The sequence below is a fragment of the Pelophylax lessonae genome, assembly GCF_965119305.1.
Source record: "Pelophylax lessonae genome assembly, chromosome: 1".
NCBI classification, from domain to species: domain Eukaryota; kingdom Metazoa; phylum Chordata; class Amphibia; order Anura; family Ranidae; genus Pelophylax; species Pelophylax lessonae.
Window position 1 is genome coordinate 680017860 of NC_138768.1, and position 23734 is coordinate 680041593.

Consider the following 23734-nt stretch of genomic DNA (forward strand, 5'->3'; position numbering starts at 1 on the left):
TTTTAATGAATCAGCATGCATTATATCACATATCCTATTTTTCCCTTTATGTTTAAGATATCCATGAGTGATGTCATGAGGAACAAGGCAAGGCTGTCAATTACAGGAAGTGCTGGGGAAAATGGACGTGTTCTGACACCAGAATTTCCAAAAGCAGTGCATGCAGTGAGTCCTGGCATGAGAATGAATGTCAGTGTGACTGATCTCTCGTGATTGATAAGAACCTTTTGAGTGCCTTACACAATGGTCTTTCTTGTGCGTTTTTTGTCAACGTGGTGAAAGAGGCATCCAATATCTTGAAGACTTTTTTTGGAGCAAGAATTCTGTCTGCCCCTATGGATCTCATCTTGAGTAACAAAATGGAGGCTTGGGTGAAAATAAAAAAGGGAAACAAAACTGTAGAGCAGAAACACAGCTCAATTTTCTACACCTTTCAAGATGAAGCTTGACTGACATGCATAGCTAAAATTGGAAGATCTGTCTAATCAGACTAAAATCGTTGTACAGACAACACACCAGTTTCTGAAGCCACCGTTGTTAGTTTCTTGATTCATATGACTTAAGCACACTTGACATCAACTGCATCAAGATGTGACATTTTATAAGATAAAAAGAAAAATAAAACATTTAACATGAAAGAAATTTTTTTTAGTATTTTCAAAAAAGGATACAATGGCTTTTCAAAAAAAATAGCTTCCATTCTGGGTGTATATAACATAAAAATTACTCTAAAAGGAACATAAGGGTTACAGCATTACTTTCATATTTTCCAAACCAAATATACATTCACTAAATTAAAATAATAATGCTAGAAAATGAGATTGTATAATATGGTATTATCATGTCTGGTAATAAAAATAACTCTAACCTTTAAAAATTATTTTAGATTAAAAATGATGATAATATTGTTTTTAACATATTTATTTTCAAGTAATTGGTTAGTTTGCCCAGTGAAAATAATCAGTTCATTTAACTGCCTTTGGATCATGTGTGTCAAATACCTCTAACACATAAAATCTTAAGTAAACATAATGTAGATTATAAAATGTATCAGATGTTGTATAACTAACATTGTTTTAAAGCAAATGTATTTCATTGTATTACTTTATTTTATAGGCTTTCCCATTAACAACAGGGCAGGTTGAGTTGCCATTATGTGAAGCATGGTGTTTTTGCTTTTTTCCTTTTTATTTAGATTTTCTCTGCAAAAATAAAATATTTTATTTTTTCACAGTCATGCTGATCACAAGACCTTACATTTTATAGTATTACCACATTCTCATGTAGATAATTCTACATGCTCAATATTTTATTTATTGATATGGTAGTACAGACTGGTAATATTGGCATCCAAAAGACTTGCTTTTTTCAAAAGTAATTTTGCACAGCCATTTAGAAATACCGTAGTTACTTGTGCTTCATGATAGTAACATTTTATGAATTCTAGCAAAGTGCTGAACTTAAAATTATTTTTATACTATTTGAAATGTAGTAAATTACCAAGTGTTTACAGCAGAAACATATACATACAGTATATAACATTGCAGGTATATTATAGAATATTATCATATTGTTGGGTAATTAGTTAGCTATATTCTCAGTATAATATTACTACAGCAGTTTACATATCACTCCACAGACCAAGACTAGGTAAATTAAGCTTTCTTTTATACAGATACAAGAAAAGTAGGTAATTTATACTGTGGCTATAATATTTCCTGCACAATACATTTCTGTTAGTTATGTAGCCTTTGTGATCATGAAGAATCTAATGCCACAAAAGTACCCTCCATAAACAGATTTATTTAATGCTATTACTCAAAAAGGAGGTCTGTTTGGGGATTTACAACTTCCACATGAGAGCTAAGGATTGTTTAGAGCTTGAACCCTTATATATGATCAATACTGATTAGATTGGAAGTGCTGTCCTGCCCTGATAATTCATACAATTGATTACATATCAGGGATGTGCAGTCAGGGGAGGCAGGTGAGGCAGAATATATATAAAAAAAAAAGATTGAGCTTTGAGGGTCATAGTTCGGTGACCCCAAGTTTACCTGAAGTCCTACCTCACTACTGGTCAAAATTTGGAGGTTCCTAGCACCTATGGTTCCAGAGATACGGGGCTCCTTGCACAGCCTGTCAGAAGCTGTTTGCATTAGACTGAGAGGATGAGCTCACAGTGCCTCTGATTTCTTGTCAGAGGCACTGAGATCAATAGACAGCTTGGAGCCTTGGTAAAGCACCATAGGTCCAAGCTGTCCAATTAAAATGCTGCAGTGGAGGCTCTCCTCTCACTGCAGTGTCATAGAAGGGGGCACGGGTCTAAAAGACAAATGCTCCCTTCCAGCCCAGCCCTCTTATCTACAAGGAAAAAACATGGGTTTATGGGTAAAAGATTTACCCAGAATCCCATGTTTTTCTCACACAGTTAAGGGGGAGAATCTGTTGCTGCTGAAAAGGTACTTTTTTAATCAAGCAAAATAATATCTTATTATGCTATATGTTATAAAATAATAATTTATTATTTATCTGTGAAATTACTAGTATCAAATTAAAACTTCAAAATTCAGTAATTTGTCCGTTAAGCCACCTGCTTGAGTACAGTTTTTAGTAAATTACCCTAAAATAATATATATTAATTATTTGTATATTACTTACTTATGGTAATTAACCACTTGCCACCCAGGCCAATTCTGACACGTCTCTCTTACATGTTCAAATCCTCATTTTTTTTTGCTAGAAAATTACTCAGAACCCCCAAACATTATATATATATATATATATATATATATATATTTTTTTTTAGCAGACACCCTAGGGGATAAAATGGTGGTCATTGCAACTTTTTATGTCACTCGGTATTTGCACAAAAATTTTTCAAACGCATTTGAATAAAAAAAAAAAGTTAGCCCACTTTTTTGGTATAATGTAAAAGATGAAGTTATGCTGAGTAAATTGATACCTTACATGTCACACTTTAAAATTGCGCACATTTGTGGAATGGCGCCAAACTTCAGTATTTAAAAATCTCCATAGTTGACACTTTAAAAACATTTTCAGGTTACATGTTTAGAGTTACAGAGAAAATCTGCTAGAATTATTGCTCTCGCTCTAACGTTCATGGCAATACCTCACGTGTGGTTTGAACATTGATAAAACAAGTCATTATGCTGGTTAAATTAGTAAACTATGAGAACTAATGAAGAGGCTATATATATATATATATATATATATATATATATATATATATATATATATATATATATATATATATATAATCTATATAATCAGAGAATGGTTAAGGTTCTATTCTTTTATGATATAGATTATATATGGCATTTTCATTAGTTCTCATAGTTTACTAATTAAACCAACATAAGGACTTGATTTAAACAAATCAGGACTGTTGGTAGCTATATAGAGTAAAGTGTAATTGTTATGCTTTATTTCTGCATTCTGTAACAGCCCTGTACTTGACCAGTGAAATCTCAGCATTTACAGGGCTGTTACAGAATGCAGAAATAAACAATACAAATCTGCTGTCCAAAAGATTCCTTTCACCATACGCTTATTTGACTAGAGGAATCTGATTGACTGCCTGCGTCCTGACGTGTGGGTGTTTAGGTGTAAGCCAATTGGCTGTGGGGGTTTATTCACTAAATAATGTGGGGGATGTATCTGGCTCTGATACTAGCCAGTGCCTCAGCAGTAACTGACCTCATCGCACGTTCCTGTTACATATATATGGTAACACTTCCTTAACAAGCAGCCTATTTCAGCAGGACATATTTACAAACAATTGTTAGGACTACAGACAGTCTTAAGCTAGCCATAGACAGCCTTAAAATTGTACTAAACCCAGGGCCCTGCATTCACTATATCTGGTCTCCCACAGTACGCAGAACATGAAAATGCAATCGTTTTAGTAAATATAAACTGATAAATACCTTTTCTCATCAGCATTATATAGTAGTCTTGTGACTTCTATTAGTGTCTGCATAAAGCTAGTAGGAGAAGTTTTCATTTTCCCCTGACCCTCTGTCTGGACAGTGCTGATTGGCCCTGTGCTGATCACATGCACCCTCCCAAGAAAAAAAATTAAAAACCCTCTAGCAATACACACCCATGTGCAGCCTGTCCCCTAATGCTCTGTACTATCAGGAGATGGATTGGGGACTATGGAAGAATAGGAGGATTAGAGGAGACAGGATAAAGCAGCCTTTTCACACAATGCAGAGGATTAACCTTTTAGGTTACTCAGTGAGTAGAACAAGCATGCTTTACTGCATATACTTACTGATTTTACTGTTTAGGTTCAGCAAGGACCCGGCCAAATTTTGATTCATGTATTGGCAGGCTGGTTTTACTGAATGTAATCCATCAACCAACTTCAGCACAACCAGCCTGTTAGATTTTTTTTTTTCATTCAATCATTGCCAGGGGCTATAGCTGCCGGCAGTGATCACTCTTTTCTGATGGCTGGTAAACCTCCTGCTGTCAGAATACAATAGCTCCACGGGATGGATTCCTCCATCAACACTGACTGTGTTGATGGAGGAATCAAGCAACCTTCTTTCCTAAAAACTAAATTGCATAATGTATAGCCTGCCTTATGCTGCTTCACAAATAATAATATATTAAGTGATGTAAATAACTGAGCAGAACCTCTTTGGAAGTGAAAATTCTTTCCGGGAGACCCTCAGAAGACCAGACACACAGTCTTCTGCTCTTTTGTAAATGATTTGGGTGATGGAAATTTCGTAGAAGCCTCTCTTTGATTGAGGAGAAAAGGATTTTCCTTGAAAGCCTCCGAACTCCAGAAAACTAAAGTTAGCTTTCTGATTTAATAAAATATTTGATTTGACTGATGCAATTTCCCTCTGTGAGGTAGGAGAAAGAGTTCCTACATGGGGAACTTCTTTAGCATTTTTGTAATTGTTACTTCTTTCAGTTACCATGCCCTTATGTGTGCAAGAATTTAGAAATTAAAACAATGAGAAATATTATTTTATTTGTATGGATACACAAAAAATAGGTTCTAACCCATTAATTGTAAGAAAAAGGTAAAGACTTACAACTAAAGCTTGCAAATACCGGTAAAGTTTAACTCCAGGCAAACATTTAAATTTATATGAAAGGGACACACAAGGAACTGTTGTCTTTTATCTGGTGTCTTTATTCAACCTTATGAACTACCTAACTATTTATGTAACTGTTATACCAGCTTAAAGTGGTTGGCTTGCCCCTCCCCCTGCTGTCCCATCATTGGTTTACTGACCGTGATTGACAGCGGCAGGAGCCAATGGTTCACATTTATGTCTGAGCCAATGATGAAAGAGTAACCCGGGAGAGCTCCTGCTCTCATGGACATCGCTGGATTGAAATGGGGTTCAGGTAAGTATAAGGGGGAGGGGGCTGCACTCAGAAGGTTTTTTACTTCAATGCACAAACTGAATTACAGTAAAAAAACTTGAGCCTTTAGACCCACTTATATGATTTTTACAGCTGTCCATTCAGGCCTTAGATTTACACATGTCCATCACTTTCTCTGTTACAGTTAAGGAATTTACTGCTGACACTGCCCCCAGCCTACCAATTTGATAGTGAGGCAGCAGACTGGTGAGGTCTCTCCTCTGCAAACACTGCTTTCCCTTCCTATCAGCTACACACTTGTATACAACACATCTGATTGGCTTCAAGTGCTGCCCCTCTCTCTCTTCTAATCTGTGTGCTGCTATACAGGGGATTGTAAAAGGCTGATATCAAGTCAAATTTAGGTACATCCACTTATCGCATATAAAAATATATTTATTGATTTATTATAAATACAAAGCAATCATTTGTGTATTTTAAATCTATGTGGAGGTCAGCTTTAAAGATGCCCGCAAGCTTTTTCTTAGCAATAGAAAGAAAGGTACTTACGTAAACACAAAGAAAAAGGTACTTACGTACCCCAGACCTAAGGCATTTTTTTAAAAAAAGCTTGAACTACTGACCTGATGTATAATAGCTTCTCCTGTGCTATTTTATTCTTAAACAGCACATAAATAGTATATTTTTCTGCTGTAGGGCGCTTGGTAATAACAAGGGTTCCCAATAAAAACATGGAGTAGCAGAGCAATGGTTGTTCGAGATTACTCCTATTGTCACATACAGTACCTGTAATGTGCTAGGAATTGTTTTCTACTCTCCAGCAATAGAGATAAAATATGCCTAAGTTTTATAGAAAAGAGTAATATTTATACCTATAGGCATGGAAAGATAACATATATTGTGTGACTTATGGTCAAATGTTTACATTACATGAATTAATCTACTTTTATTAGCAGTTGCAAACAGATTTGTTTTGGTCCTGTATTATAGCTTAGATGGGGCCATTGATTGGGTCTATTGGAGTTTAGACACTTGGTAACAGCTTCTCTAAGTAGCATTCAGTGGAGGTAATTACATCAGTCTGCTGTGAAAAATAGAAAATCACTACCATACTTGGTTTTTAAAGAGCAATACCCCCCAAAATGCATTTTTCTTTTCTGGCACAGGACTCAGTGCCCTTCTTGGTCTTTACCACTGTACAGTTCCCTAGTAAAGGGATCTTCAACTTACACAGTATTGTGTAGAACAAAATTGCTTTTTCAACCAGGCATCCACTGTCAGCAGCTTAACCGAGTTCCACAAATAATCCCTCAGATAATCTGTGTTATATCTTATGTGTGTATTTGTGCTCTCTGCTAAATGTACACATACTTTACCTTGATTAGTGACAATAGTAACTGTGCTGAAAAACATCTAAGAAGGTTCTACAAAGCACTAAAGTCCCAGCTGGATATTAATGCATTTTGAGGGGTGTTGCATGTTAATGTTCCCAGTTCCTGATTTTTTATTTTCTCTGCTCCTTTTGTCTGGTGGTAAGAAATTTGCCAGCTTTAAAGCAAATGTCTAGTCTAGTTGTTCAGGCAGAGACAGGTGAAGGAATTACCCAGAAGTATTTACCTTGCGTATAGTAGATGGCAAGTTAGAGGTAAGTGATATTTACCTATTAGGCCCTTCTGGCCTCATTCCTAGCCTGAATGGTTATTTAGTGAACCTATATCACCTCTGCTTTGCTAAATAAAAGATATAAAGAGAGATTAGTCAGTCTTACAAACCTACATCTTGTCAATTAACGCCCATTGGGGCACAACAGGATAATTCACTTAACTCTGCTTATAACATGAGCCCAGGGTAGTTGTGTTTTTTGTTTTTGCAACTAAATAGTATTTTTACATTTGTTTGAATAAAGGCAGAATATCCAGTTGGATGTACTGTCAGTTGTAACATTAAAAAATGAAATAAAATTACCTTTTAAAAGCCAAATCATTTTCAGAATCAACAAATTGCTAACTACAAAGATATTTTTGTAGGTCTGTGTGTTGTGCTCTTTTAATCTCACCATAATGGGTGCATTGAGCTTGCCTATACAAGCTCCCTTGGGAGTGCATTTCATATCTTTTCACTCTTTATTATAGAAGCCTCCTCTACAGAGCTGCAGCTATTATTCTCTTTCATTTATTTGTAAATGAAAGAGGTGACCGTGTGTCCCTGCACTGCCCTGCTGATAATAATGTGCAGAGTGATTTATGCATTAATCCCTGACCCTTCAATGCAAGATCTAGTTTACTATGACCTAGTCCAAGCAGAACTATAATGGCACTGCATTCCTATTTGTACTTATGTTGAAGAAAGGCAGACTGTCTTAGCAAAATAATTTATTTCAGACAGGTATACTGTTTTGTCTTTTGTCAATATATTATATTTTAGATATGTTTAGTGGGTTTGGCATCAACTATGTCTAAAATAATATATATGGACAAATAATTTATTACCTTTGTGAATAAATGCTAACCTGACCAGCTAAAACAAAATCTCATAAAATCAGTAAAAACCTGAATAATAATGCTCTATTAATTTTAATGCATAAAGCTTGTTTATTTTAAGTGTTGGGTATGAATCCAAAGTCATGGGTTAATGGCAGTCAGTACATAAACCAGAGCAGTCCTATGATGTTCCGTGGACAGAATAATTAAGCATTTTTTTATGCAACCTCTAGATCAAGGCTATTGTGTTGGTATTTTGTTATAATCAACTCACCTGACCTACTGTGCAGTTATTATGTATACTTACATTATTTACGTTTACCCAATTTGACCCAAGTATACACCAATAATTTTTCTTTTACATTTATAAAGATAAGCAAAATATCAAAATGAAGAAAGAGCTAGACTGAAAGAGACACAGCGGTAATACACAATCACCACCATTACATGCACACGATCTAATAAGTAGTCCTATATAGGAAATCACTTTAATGAAGTAACAATGCAGAAGTACAAAAATTTAACTAGAATATAGCTATCCAGAAATCTGTGTCCAGTTTATGAAATCTGGAAATGCATGTGATGACATGTTAAGGAAATAATAACTATATATAGCAATGGATTCTCTCTTTTATTACACATACAACCAAATGAATGGCTAGAATGAGCAAACCCAAGTCTATTCTTATCATACTGCTCTTTCCAGTTTAATTTTGGTTTGATTTTACTGTTCAGCAGTTCGGCATCAAACACTTCTGGGGCTGCCGTTCTAAAAATACATTTAGAAAATGTTTTTTTCCTCTGTCAAAAAAGACATAAGGTCTGTATATAAATAGCTTTGGAATCATGTGTAAAGTTATATTTTAATGTTTTATAGACATAACAAGATATAATTCTGTATATAATGTAAGAGTATATAAATTACAAAACACGCAAGCTGATTAATGCACATCTTTCTTATAAAATAAAAATCTGAAAAAAAATAACATTTGATATACATGTTTTGGTACATAATCCAGTATACAGCATATATAATAAGACAATGTCTGTGTGTACTTTAGTGAAGTTAAGAGTATTGCCAGCAGTTCAAAGAGTTTATTTCATTTTGTATGAAAACAGACCAGAAATAATTTTGGAAACTTCTTGTGTAAGTTTGCTATCGTCTTTTTAGCTCTTTCTGCTTACAACAACATTTGGGTTATGAATTGTTATGTACATTGTGTATATTGGTACAGAACTGCAGTTATATAATTTGGAATATGCTACAAAACCAGAGGCTGCCTGTACATAAAGGTATCCCTATACAATGCTATGTAGTTTGCAATGAATGCCCTTACAAAAATCTTGGGTAAAAATATTCATTTTAAGACAGTAAATGCATTCAGAACCAAATTATGATCACAACTGAATATATTATATGCTGTATGAAATAAATGGTCTACTTTATACATAATTGCTTTTCAGCTGGATGTCATGATGAGCTTTAAGATATATTAGTAAAGAAAGGTGCTTTTCACTAGGTCTAAGTAGCTTGAAGTTAATTTCACTGCCAAAATTTTTCCAAAACACTAATCTATTTTCCTACATAAAATATAACAAATAAAGTATAAGGACACAATTTAAATAAAAAAAATATTTGTAGGGATTTTTAAAAGTCTACTCCTTAAGAGGCGATGCTCATAATTTTATCATTTGAATTTAAACGTCATTTACTTGCTTTGTATTCTCAAGTGTTCTTTTTCTCTTATATTGATGAAACTATGGAAGCAACCTTAAATATTCAAGAAAAAAAAAATCTATGTTTGCTATTGAAATAAATAATGGCACTGTATAAATGAGTATTTATTGCTATGGAGCAAAAAGGTCTGATTTTTTTTTCACTTTGTCATTTATGATTGTTTAGGAAATTCAATGACTTGTATTATCTAATTAAACATGACAGCGCCTTAAACGTCGGGGTGTTTTCTGTATGGATCAGCATTGAGTCACTGAGAAAGAACTAAACCAACAATGGAAGAAAATGTCATGTAATGAAATTGCCATGTTCATTTCTGCCTATGTATTTTTGTTTTGTGATCGAAGTGCCTTTGAGGAGTGTACTTTGAAAATAAAAGCTTAATAAATGAAAATAATAAAATCATCAACGATATGACCCTACAAATTAAAATAACAACTGTTATAGCATATGTATTCTGTATATAAGAAATGTTTTATTGGTTGATGTGGAAAATCTGAAAAACTGTTCTTTATTGTAATATTATTTTTTTCAGGTCTATTTTAAAACTATACGCTTAAGAAGGTCATTCTAACAAACATTATATTATTATTTTCTTAGCTTCCATATGAGTGTCTAATACATTAGTTGCAAAATGTTTTCATTAGTTTATCACAACATCCAAGATAACAATAGCATCAGCATTTGATGGATTGTTTTAATTTGGTGAAAAGATGTGGCTAAATGTTGGTATATTGTAAAAAGACACCAGCATTCTTGTCTCTTATTATTATTATTATTACTATTATTATACAAGATTTATATAGTGGAAAAATTTTGAGCAGCGCTTTTCAAAATAAAGAGACAAAACAGACAGAATGGAATTTGATACAGGAGGATTAGGAGGACCATTTTCATTTTGGATAGAGCAAGAGAGGGTTATAACACTAGTCATGTCAAATGTTGGAGATTTCCCTTCATTTCCTGTCTATAGCTAAACAGGAAATGAGAGGCAATCCCTGCAAATTAAAGGAATTTGTTGGGGACTCCCAGGTCACCAGAACTAGTGTCCCCATTAGAATATTTTCCCTCTATTAGTTTTCTGGAGGCAACCCAAAATGCGGGATTTTCTTTTTTTTTTCACTTTCAATGATAATGGTAAACAGGAGAAATAGAGAAGGTGCATCTCCCTAACAGGGGCACAGACAGCTAACAAAAAAAACTGACAAGCAGTCTAATCCCTCTTCACTCTATCCAAAACTAAAAAAAAAAGGGTAGGTTTGAAAGGAGGGTTTCGTTTAGAATCAGGGGTTATCTCTTGGGGATATGTTGAGCTTATTTAGTGAAAAACACACACAATGAACTAATGGTTCAAAAGCAAAAGACAAAATATAAATATTCCATATTTCATATATCTTCACAAAAAAAAACAAAACAAAAAAAAAGCATGTTCACAAGCAGTGTGCAGTGAATTTCTGGAAGGATTGACAGGTACTTTTCTGTACCTTCTGCATTTTTAAAGAGATAAAATATGGATAAATGTGCATGCACTGCATTTTTTATGTATTTTGTCCAGACATGCACTAAAGCATATCTAAATAGTAATGGATAAAAACCTTGTTATGTTTTTTGCTCTCTATGACATATTAGAGATACTTACTTACTTCCTGCCCTGGAGACACAACAGGAAGTGAAAGGAAATCTCTGAAAAAGATGGAGAATCTTTCAATACACCAATGTCACTGTAAAAAGTGTTCCCCATTGGAAGATTTTCCTGCTGCTCCTGTTCCAGGGACATCTATAAAAACTTGAATTTCCTATTCTTTTTTTTTTTTTTTTCAATGACAATTGTCACCTGGACAAGTAGAAAGTGTAAATCTCTCTTACATGTACACAGACAGCAGCAAAAGAAATGTTTTGGCTTTAGGCACACTTTCATTTGACTTTTTACTTTCTTGTCTAGGTTTACATATATAAATACCTCCTAAACTTTTCTGTGTTCATAGCAATCAAAGGGATTCCAGGCTTGGCTAAAAAGTACAGTTTTAGGCTGGCTACAAATGTAAAACCCATGCAAAACAAAACCAAAAATATTCCAAGCTCAACTTATTGACCAGACTGCAATCAACCAAATTACCGTGTCTAACAATATGTGTTAAAAACAGGGGTTTCTTTTGCACACATTTGCAAATATATGCATAAGCCTCAGAGCCCAGTCAAGGCACCCCAGTATTTTCTGTAGTCCTAGCTCTAAATTTTGAGAGCCTCCACAGTGGAAGCACATGTATTATAATTGATAGGCAGAGGGCAGGTGAGACTGGAGGTAGCCCACCATTCCTTCAAGGCACAGGGGCACACTAGACACCCAGCATATAGCACAATGGCAGAAAAGGTGTCCAGTGCATCCCCTCATCAATATTTCAACAGTATAAACAAATAGCCACTGCCTCCACCTATAACTGGTTTTTGCAGCATGGAGCACATGCAAGGGCAACACATGCAAAACAAAACCAAAGAAATTCCAAGCTCAACTTACTGGCCAGTCTGCAAACAAATGAATTATCCTGTCTAATAGTATTCGAAAAAACCAGAGGTTTCATTTGCACACATTTTCATATACATGCATAGGCTACAAGGCCCCATGAAGGCACCCCCGGCAATATATACAGCCCATGCCTTATTGTTCCATACAAAAGAGAAAGCACATTGATATCCTTGCAGCCCTGCCTTGTTCCTCCTTCTGTATACAAGTAGATTAGCAAAATCTATCCACTAAACCTCAGCTGATACAGCAATATTCTTCTGTTTATAAACAGCAGTAGAACATAATACCTTTTGGATCAATTAATGCAAAAATTTGGAGTTTTGGTTTTATACTATTTATTGCTAGCTAGATTTATTAAAGACGAACGCTTTCAGGATTTTTCTGAAATTCTGTCATTATCTTTAATAACTTTAAACTTTTTAAGTTAGCCAATAAAGGATATTACCTAAACTCAGAAGTTTCTGTTTATGAACACAAAATCATCATTACCAATTCATTAAATCCAACAATAGAGAGCACCCACTCAAGAAGAGAGGTGGAGGGGAAAATAATCCAAATTGATCAATTAAGATGTATATTGGCACCTGTATAGACCGGATTGCGTTAGATCTTTTGTGGGATTCCTCAGTTCATTTTCCTTTTCTATAAACAATAATGATCAAAGTGAAATAATTCTAAGTACTAAGCCTTTAGTTGTCAATGGTGTGGTTTTATGGCTCCATTTTGATGTTTTTCTAAGGTAACTTTAGAATATAGACTGTCATTTAAAATGTTTGCTATTTAGAAATGAATGATTTTTAGAAAGTTCAACAATGTTTCTGTTATAGGTGGTGGCTGTCTATAGGCTTTTTAAATCTTTAAGGGGCCCCAGCAAAAAGGTCACTGTGCAGTAATTCCTGGTTCTGTTCCTGCTCACCTAAAGGAGTTTGTTGGTTGTTTCCTTGGAGTATTCTAGTTAATATTCTTACATATAAAATACAATTCCAGCTGGGAGCTTGGGACCCCCATTGTATTAGTTGCAGGTGTGCAGACATGGGTTTTTAGGATTGTGCCAGAAAAAGTAAGCATCTGTTAAGAGGTTCAAATCTTAATCTCATACAAAAAATAGTGATATCTGCCTTTAGTGGTCTAGCTTTTTAAAGTGGATGTTTCACTTCATTCTGCATGAAAACATTTCTGACACGTTTCAAATACATCAACAGTATCAAGCTTTGCTTTATTTTTAAAAAGCAGTCATGAAGCTCACGTAAAGTAGCTTTGGCTAGGCTGGGATGATGTTAGTCTGCTGTAGACAGGAAGAGGCATTTCCTCAGTCTCATATCTCACAATAATAACAGTGAAACAAGATGGGGGACTGCAGCAGAGGCTGATCGGCGTTGAACATTTGTAAAGCCAATAGCTGAACAGGCACCAGAATATGATTGTTTCATCTCTAAACCTCTATATTAGTCCAGGAAGTAGATGGTGACACTGGATAGTGCCTTAACAACGATTGTGCCATTCTTCTGTATTGTGATCTCTGACAGGCAATAAATACCTGCAGGTGTTAAACTCTACTTAGTATGCATGCACTTAACAGAGAAACATACACTTGATATTGGGTCTGTTTTAAAACTGGTAACTAAGCTCTGTGGCTGCAGGTAATGTTAAGCAACTAATCCTTAAATTTCAAAGTAGAAGCAATGAATGCATTAAAGTCATCTGTCACAGCAGCTCAGCCCATACCACTTCCTTTTCATAGGGTCCTTCCTGGGGCACTTACTTTGAGCAGCTGAGCTGCCAAAAGAAACATGTTCACTATTTTGGCTGTGAACCACGAGGCTGAATTTCTCCAAAGTGCCTGTAGCTACCAAAGTGAGAGTTGTTTTCAAGCTCATTTGCTGCCTATTACGATTTTTTGATTATTTGAGCAATTATACTGTAGTCCAAACACAACTACACTTGTAGGCTGCATATGTATGGAATCATACCCTAGTCTTTATATTTCAGTTGGAAAACATGGCTTTATTTCCTGCAGAGGTATTAGCAATGATGTTGCAACAAGTGCTTCATATCTATAGTCTGGCATTGAGGCAACCCTGGCATGCTAAACACACCAGCTCAAGAAAACACTGCAAGCCCAAAAGCACGTTGGTACAGTGACCTTTAAAAACTTCAATAGATTTATTTATTTAAATATCATTAAAGTAGAAGTATGGGATAATGAAGCATGTCTTATAGTACCCAATAATGAAGAAATTATTTATTTGTTCCACCATCCTTGCATATTTTGATTTATCTTCTGTCCAACACCCAGTGAAGATCAACCAACGGTCCACATATTGTGTAAATTATCACAGGGGTGGTAGAAAAACGAGAACTCCACCCTCTTTTTTTTCTTTCTATTTAGCCTGTGTGGTGTGGCTGCACCTTTCCTAGACATGCACATCCTAATGTCCCAGGTCTGATCCGGCATGCTGGTCATGTGGTTTCATTTGCATAGGATTGGACAAACACAGAACCTAAAGATAGTCTCTGATCTCTACTACTGCTTGAGTCATTAAGCAGAATAGAGAGAGAGAGTTAAAGCAGGGAGGAGAGGCCATGTGTAGAGGGTAGAGCTACTGCCCAGATCTAGTCTCTACTAATGCTTGATGACTCACTGGGCAGAAGAGAAAGAGATTGAGCAGTGTGGAAGAAAGGTTGAGGTGAACCTTCTACGCCCATGCCAGATCTAATGAATGTGCAGGATGTCATCAATCAAACGAGAGTCCAGTGGGGAGAATCCCGACATTATTGTGATGATCTCTCAGCACAATAGACCTTAGCACCACCCACAGGAAAGTGCTTTATTTTAACAGCTACCTGTGAGCTTTTGACAACAGGAACACCTAACTTCTTTCCAGATCTCAAGTTTTAGAATTATGGTACCTGTGTCCATCTTCTAGGCTTATATTATATTCGGCAACAGGAACACGTTACTTAAAAAAGAAATAGGGCCAAAGCTTTTGTGGTTATGCTTCTCTTGTGGGTCACAGGAGTGCACTTACTTTTGCTCTCCTGTGATTCACAACCAACCATTGTTGGCTGATGTCACAGAGGGTCTAGAAGGATCTTAACAATAATGTCAACATCCACCCAGATACCTGATTGGCAGCTGAATAAGCCTCTCAGTTTGCCCCTGAGAGCCTGAGACAGCTGCTCTCACCCCCCTTCTCAACCCAGTGCTCCAGCGAGTATGGGAGACTAAAAGCAGAGAGTGGTGACTGAAAGTCACTGCTCTCTGCTCAGAGAGGACTAAGAAATGAGTGATCAGTGGTGTCAGGCTTAGAGCCAGCAGGAGATAGCTGCAAAATCAGACTGATGCTGCTACAGAGATTTTTTTTCCTACACGTTTCCTTTAATGTACTCCTGTATCATTAGCTTGCATATTATGGAGAAGACATTTTACCCTTTACTTCTGTTTTAAAACAAAGTATGTCATAGTAATAGCATATTGGTGCTCCATTTTGAATCAATGAACAATTACTTTTTTAAAGCCAGGAGCAAATTCTTTCTGTTTTTATGAAGGTATTTTTTTAAAAGCCCTAAAAGTACTGTTATGCTGCTTTTAGTGACTTCTAACATACCTAGAGGATATACGCAATAAAGAGATGCAGTTCACACCGCTGTGTTTTGTGTGGGTATATTTGCATGGGCACAGCAGCCCATTCTTTTGAATGGGCTGCTGTAACTTTGGGAAATGTAGGCAAAAAAGTACAGACGCTTTTCCTAAAACGTGCCTGCAGGGCAGCCACGCAAAACCACATTGTACTGCTGCACTATAGGATATCTCACACCTGAAAACATGCTGTGTTTTTCAGTGTGTGGGGGTGCCACTGCCTATAAGAATGAATGACATCCCGCGTGTCATCTAAAGACATTACACTTTACATGGACTTCACCATTCACCAACTTGGTGCATTTATACAATATTTTGTGAACCTTCACACATTTATGGTGCTGTAGATTTTAGAGTTTAGTTAATTTTATTCATCCCATTTTTTTCACGGGAAAGATATTCTTTGAGCACTTTTAAAACAGTGATTGTGTGGTTTTGTTTGGGTTTAATCTGTTTAATAGGGATGATCAAACTTTTGAAAAGTTTGGTTCAACCAGAACACCCGAATTTCCCGAAAGTTCAGTTCGGATTCCAGAACCCCATTGAAATCAATGGGTCCTGAACTTCTGGAATCAAAAAACACCATTTTGAAGCCCTAAAACCCAATAATTGCCCCTAAAAAGTGTCTAGGTTTATTGGTCATGCCCCAGGGACTATTAATCACAGAAAAAAAAGTTCTTAAAAATTGTCGTTTTTGATAGAGAGCCAGTTATTGAAAAAATTATTTAAAAAAAAAAGAGATTTCTTCAGTGTCTGGGGGGTCTAAAAAGTGAAGTTTCTCTTTTAACACACTCTTTTAACACCTATATGTGTGTATGTGTATATATATATATATATATGTGTGTGTGTGTGTGTGTGTGTATATATACCCCTATACAGAAGTTCAGATGTCATGCCTGCCTCCAAAACTCCCAAAAAATGCCCAATAAACGCCTGAAACAAAAACGCCCTGGTGTGAAAAGAACGTAGCCCCATCCCTGCGCTACTGAAATTCTAAGAAAAATTATCTTTTTTTTCTGGTTCTGGACATGCTACAGAGCTGAAACTTCACAGGTACACATTTTAGACCCCCCAGACACTAAATCCAAAGAAATCTCATTTTTTTATCTATCTCTATCAAAAACGAACATTTTTAAGAATTTTTTTGTGTGAATAATAGTCCCTAGGGCATGACCCAGAACCCTAGGCACTTTTTAGGGGCATTTATTGGGATTTATGGCTTCAAAATTGTGTTTTTTGATTATATATATATATATATCTACATTACGGTCACCCTGACATGGAAGAGTTCGGTCACCCTGGCATAGCAGAGTCAGTTCATCCTAAACTACATTACGGTCACCCTGACATGGAAGAGTTCGGTCACCCTGGCATAGCAGAGTCAGTTCACCGTAGGCTACATTACAGTCACCCTGACATGGAAGAGTTCAGTCACCCTGGCATAGCAGAGTCAGTTCACCCTAAACTATACTACGGTCACCCTGACACCAATACTTTCCCTACAGAAACTAGATTATTGAATCTAACTATAGTGGTATATAGTACCCTAACTACACTGCATATCCCTTTCCTCACTCTAATAATTGCAAAATGACACTGGAGCAGCAGGAGTAACAGAAATGCTTCCACTCTATTGCACAGCCTCTCTATTACAGTGCTAGGGATTTAGCGGGGCTATGTTATATACTGGGGGGCGTATTCACTCCTGATTGGCCTCTGGACCCCCTAGTCACTCCAATCTGCTTTTACTGATGTTTCTGGGCCAATCACAGGCTTTTAAAGCCCAGTTCCTGTCCCATTGCATTTTGGGCAGTTCTGGTGGCCGAATTCCGAACTTTTATCGCAAAAAGTTCGGAATACGGCCGAATTTCGAACAGCCAATGTTCGGGTCGAACCGATGGTCGACCCGAACCGTTCGATCATCCCTACTGTTTAAGTTACAAGAAATGGCATTATGATGGTATAGCACGGTTACATACACATATCCTTCATGGGATACAACGTTATAGATATTTTGCAACTTTGTAGTGACATATCTTTTTTGTTAAAAAAAAAAAAAAGAAAAATTACAACCCAGTTAGTTTCAAATTTCAAATATTGAGAATAAAAAAAAAAAAAACAATACTTGATTTTATGCAAGCACACGGCATATAATTTATACTCTGTTATCTGAGCTTCATTATTGAAGTATATTAAACTTTATTTTTTCATTTTGCATAATTTTCTGTGTCCTAATCTCATGAATTTTATTTTGTTGGCCTAAAGAAAGCTGTGTTAGGAGAGGAATGTAAAAGATTCCCAAGACAACATCTAACAATTAGCATGTCCTTAAAACAGAGAACACTCTTGGGAGTCAACTGTTAATTTATTCTAAATTAAGCTTGCTCTAATTATACTTTATGGTAAACTCTATAATGCATGCTCCATAACTCAGAACTCTGAGTGAACATTAAAAAGGACATAATTGACTAAAATCAGAAACAGCACATTTTTTCAAGTAAAGTAAAGTAAACACATGGACGCAAAGCTGGGTCTAACAGATTTTAAGTGCACATAAAGGCAATTTTTCTTCTTTTTTTTTTTGGATGGAAGGGTTAGGCCCTTCGTCAAGTTTTTTTTTTATTTCTGCCTGTGTCCCCATTGGGAAGATTTCCTTTTCTATTAGTACTGATGTGGTACCTGTTCCAATGAGAACTGTGTCAGTCCCATTCTGTGGAAAATTTCCTCTCACTTGCCTGTTGTGCCTCCAGGACAGGAAGACGAGGGAAAAACCTTCAAACATAATACAGATTGCAAAGCATACTTGAACAGGGGTTTTAATCCTCAATCTATCCATATAATTGATATACAGTAAAACCATGGATTGAGAGTAACTTGGTTTGCAAGACAAGAAATTTATTTCAATAAACTTTGACTTGATAAACAAGCGATGTCTTGATATACAAGTAGTGTCATGTCACAAATGAGTATAAAAAAGAAGAGAGGCGCCTCTAAGTGTAGCAATATGGTTACATTTAATGAAGGTACAACATTTAGCAACCCACATGGTTCATGAGTAAAAGAGGCACATCTAAGTATGAAGGCATCCGGGGTAAAGCTGTCTCTATAGACCATCCTCCTCACCGCCATCGGCGTCATCTCTTCCACACTGCGCTCCATGAGCGCTTTAAGCCTCGTTTTCAGATCGCTCTACTGCAGGGTAGTCTTCCCGGTCACGACCGCAGACTAATGGCGGTGTAAACCAGTGGTGAGGAGGATGGTCTATGTGGACAGCTTTACCCCGGATGCCTGCATTCTTAGATGTGCCTGTTTTATTCATCAACCATGTGAGTTGCTAAATGTTGAACCTCCATTAAATGTAATCATATTGCTATACTTAGAGGCGCCTCTCTTCTCTTTTATACTCTATAGTTCCTGCTGGATTTTGCTTCTTATTCCTTGTGGAGGATGCCATTTGTGGATGGACATTTTATGGTTACACAACCTATCACATTGCTATAATCTTTTTATATGGACTATAAACTGAAGGACTTGATAATAAATGGTTGTGGAACGAATCATCTGAGTTTCCATTTTTTCTTATGGGAAAATTTGCTTTGATATAAGAGTGCTGTGGATTACAAACTTCTTTCCGGAACAAATTATGCTTGCAATCCAAGGTTTTACTGTATTTATACAATGCAAAAACCTATGAATAAACTACTAAAAGTATATACTTCTATTCATGTTCTAGATAGTAATGCAATTGAGTGTAAATACTTTGTTAGGGCTCGTTCACGCATGTGTCTGGGGGGAAAGGGGGGGGGGGGTTGATGTCAGTGAAAATCGTTGGTTGAGCCAAAGTTTTATCCCCTTCCTCCCAACCTCCCCCTTTAACCTAGCAGAGCAGCCAGAGGGGGTTATACACATGCTGTGGGCACAATACTTTGCTCCCTGGCCACAACAAAACTTATACATGTTGCAATCATTAGGCACATTCAGTACAGCCACTAAACAAAACCCGTTAAAGCTTTGCAACATCCCTGCGTGGGCTTTTCATAGTTAAAACAGGTGGGGAGGAGACAACATACTGTCTCCAAGCCACCTGTCATTCGTGGCAAAGGCTGCCACCAATTCCTAAGTCAAAAATGTTACAACAAAGTGACATGACTATTTAGTTAAACAACTTTAAAATATTATCTTTGGTGATATCAGACATCAGTGGAGAGGGAAACTTCAAAATGGCAAAGACTGCAATTGATTGACTAGTAAAAAAAAGCAGTTGAAGCACAGACAGTACATTCCTTAAAACTTAAGTATTTACCTAATAATGAATGATTTCAAACAATAATAGTCAAAAAAGCCCCAAACGTCTTGTTTAATTCAATACATAAATGTAAATTACAAGAGATACCCAGAGATACTTATTTCTCAACTGCAATTCCTTAAGGGAAGTGCTCCTTCTTAAAAAGAATTAAAATGATGACATTTGTTGTAACGCTGAGCGCTCCGGTCCCTGCTTCTGGACTGGAGCGCTCACGGCGTTCCTGCCAGATCCACTCACCTGTGCCCGCTCAGGCTCCTTCCTCCGCTTCCCCGCTCACGTGGTTCCTGGCGCGTGCGCCCCTGCACCATAGGGCGCGCGCGCGCCGGTTGTTTGAAATTTAAGGGGCCTGTGCACCAGTAATTGGTGCCTGGTCCAAACCTCCCTTCCTGTTTCCTGTGACCTGTTTCCTGTTTCCTGTGACCTGTTTCCTGTGACCTGTTTCCTGTTTCTTATATAAACCCACTCCCCCCTTCCTGTCCTTGCCGTATCTTGTTGCCTTAGTGCCTTGAGAAAGCGATTTGTGTTTGCCTTGCCTGTGTATCTGACCTTCTGCCGTTGACCTCTGACTTTGAACCTTTGCCGCCTGCCCTGACCTTCTGCTACGACTGACCTTGCCTTTGCCTTGTCCTATTGTACCACGCCTGTCTCAGCTGCCAGTGAGGTTGAGCCGTTACCGGGGGACACGACCTGGTTGCTACCGCCGCGACCTGGTTGCGGCGGGCTCTGGTGAAAACCGGTAGTAACTTAGAACCGGTCCTCTGGTACGGTCCACGCCAATCCCTCACTGACACAGAGGATCCACCTCTAGTGCAGTCATCTGCCGCCAGTCCGGACCCTGACAGTAGATCCGGCCATGGATCCCGCTGATGTGCCGCTGCCTAGTCTCGCTGACCTCACTACTGTGGTTGCCCAGCAGTCCCAGCAGATTTCCCAACAAGGACAACAACTGACGCAGTTGACCGCCATGATTCAACAGCTTCTGCCGTCACAGCCAGCTTCTGCATCTCCTCCTCCCCGAGCTGCCGCTGCTACCGCTAGAGTCCGCTTATCTCTCCCGGACAAGTTTGATGGAGACTCTAAGATGTGCCGGGGATTCTTGTCCCAATGTTCCCTGCACCTAGAGATATTGTCAGACCAGTTTCCCACAGAACGGTCTAAGGTGGCGTTCATGGTCAGTTTATTATCTGGGAAGGCCTTGGCCTGGGCCACACCGCTTTGGGACCGCAACGATCCTGCCACTAACTCTGTCCAGTCCTTTGTTTCTGAAATCCGCAGTGTCTTCGAGGAACCTGCCCGTGCCTCGTCCGCGGAAACAGCCTTGCTGAACCTCGTCCAAGGAGAGTGGACGAATATGCTATACAATTTCACACTCTGGCCTCCGAATTGGCCTGGAACAACGAGGCTCTCTGCGCGACCTTTAAAAAGGGTTTATCCAGCCATATCAAGGATTGTCTGGCCGCAGGAGAAATACCTGCCTCCCTGACTGAACTTATCCACTTGGCTACTCGCATAGATATGCGCTACATTGAAAGGTGTCAAGAGCTCCGCCAGGAAAAAGATCTTGTTCGCGTCAGGCGATACCCACGCCTGGCTCCTCTCTTCCAGCACCCTTTGCAGTCTGCTACCGTGCCTTCCACCGAGGAGGCCATGCAAGTGGATCGGTCTCGCCTGACCCAACAAGAGAGGTCTCGCCGGAGGAACGAGAACTTATGTCTATATTGTGCGAGCTCTGAACACTTCTTAAAGGACTGTCCTCTTCGTCCTCAGCGTCCGTGAAACGCTCGCACCTAGTGAACGTGGGAGAGGCGTCACTGGGTTTAAATTCTTCCTCTCCACGCCTGATCGTTCCAGTACGAATTTCTCCAGCCACTAATGTCTTCTTCTCTGCGGAGGTCTTCTTGGACTCTGGTTCTGCAGGAAACTTCATTAAAGCCTCCTTCATCAACCGGTTTAACATCCCTGTTTCCGTCTCGTCAAGCCCTTCTTTATTTCCACAGTTAACAGAGAGAATCTGAACTGCACCGTGCGTTACCGAACAGAACCCGTGCTCATGACCATAGGGGTTCTCCACCAAGAGACGATTGAATTTTTTGTTCTGCCTAACTGCACTTCTGACATCCTTCTTGGCTTGCCTTGCCTCCAGCGCCATGCTCCTACCCTCGACTGGACCTCTGGGGACATTAAATCATGGGGCCCTACCTGCCACACTCGTTGCCTCAAGTCGGTACCCACCAGACAAATCTCCTCTCCTTTGCTCGGCCTTCCTAAAGCCTATCAAGACTTTGCTGACGTATTTTGCAAAAAACAGGCAGTTACCACCACATAGACCCTTCGACTGCCCCATTGACTTACTTCCTGGTACCACACCACCTCGTGGCAGGATTTACCCTCTCTCCGCTCCTGGAACCAAGGCCATGTCGGAGTACGTTCAGGAGAATCTTGAGAAAGGTTTCATCAGGAAGTCTTCTTCCCCTGCCGGAGCAGGATTCTTTTTTGTTGCCAAAAAAGATGGGTCACTACGCCCTTGTATTGATTATCGCGGTCTCAACAAAATCACGGTAAAGAATCGCTACCCGCTGCCTCTCATCTCGGAGCTCTTTGACCGTTTGCGCGGAGCAAAGGTCTTCACTAAGCTTGACCTCAGGGGCGCTTACAACCTCATCAGAATCCGTGAAGGAGATGAGTGGAAAACCACTTTCAATACCAGAGATGGCCACTTCGAGTATCTTGTCATGCCCTTTGGCCTGTGCAATGCTCCTGCAGTCTTCCAAGACTTTGTCAATGAGATCTTCCGGGACTTGTTGTATACCTGCGTAGTGGTCTATCTTGACGACATACTAATCTTCTCCTCCACTCTGGAAGAACACCGTCTCCATGTTTGTCAAGTGCTCCAGCGTCTCCGTGTTAACCATCTTTACGCCAAAATTGAAAAATGCCTCTTTGAACGTAGCTGCCTTCCGTTTCTGGGATAACTAGTTTCTGGACAAGGTCTTCAAATGGACCCCGACAAGCTCTCCGCAGTCTTGAATTGGCTACGCCCCTCGGGACTTCGCTCTATCCAGCGCTTCCTCGGATTCGCCAATTACTACCGCCAGTTCATCCCCCACTTCTCTACTATTGTGGCGCCTATTGTGGCACTAACCAAGAAGGAAGCGAATCCGAGATCCTGGCCTCCCCAAGCGGAAGAAGCCTTTACTTGCCTTAAGACCGCCTTCGCCTCCGCTCCAGTCTTGTCTAGGCCCGATCCGCTGAAACCATTCTTTCTGGAAGTAGATGCCTCCTCTGTGGGAGCCGGAGCGGTTCTTCTTCAAAAGTCCGCTAAAAGAAGAAATGTCACCTGTGGCTTCTTCTCTAAAAATTTTTCTCCTCCAGAAAAGAACTATGCTATTGGAGACCGTGAACTACTAGCCATTAAGTTGGCACTAGAGGAATGGAGACATCTCCTGGAAGGATCCCTTCATCCTATCACCATCTACACTGACCACAAAAATCTCTCGTACCTTCAGTCTGCCCAGCGCCTTAATCCGCGCCAGGCCAGGTGGTCATTGTTCTTTGCCCGATTCACTTTCCAGATCCATTTTCGTCCTGCTGATAAGAACATTAGGGCGGATGCCCTATCACGCTCCACCGATGCCTCCGAAGATGAAACCGTTCCTCAACACATCATTCCTCC

General features: G+C 38.6%; 1 protein-coding gene across 2 annotated transcripts in view; it reads left to right on the plus strand.

Annotated features, from left to right (window-relative positions):
* GRIA2 (glutamate ionotropic receptor AMPA type subunit 2) overlaps window positions 1–195 on the plus strand; it is a 288216-nt gene extending 288021 nt beyond the window's left edge. For both annotated transcript variants that reach the window (XM_082243100.1, XM_082243099.1), the window contains exon 16: window positions 58–195. The gene's annotated coding sequence lies outside the window, so the exon portion shown is untranslated. The remainder of the gene's footprint in view (window positions 1–57) is intronic.
* Window positions 196–23734: the final 23539 nt, after the last annotated feature.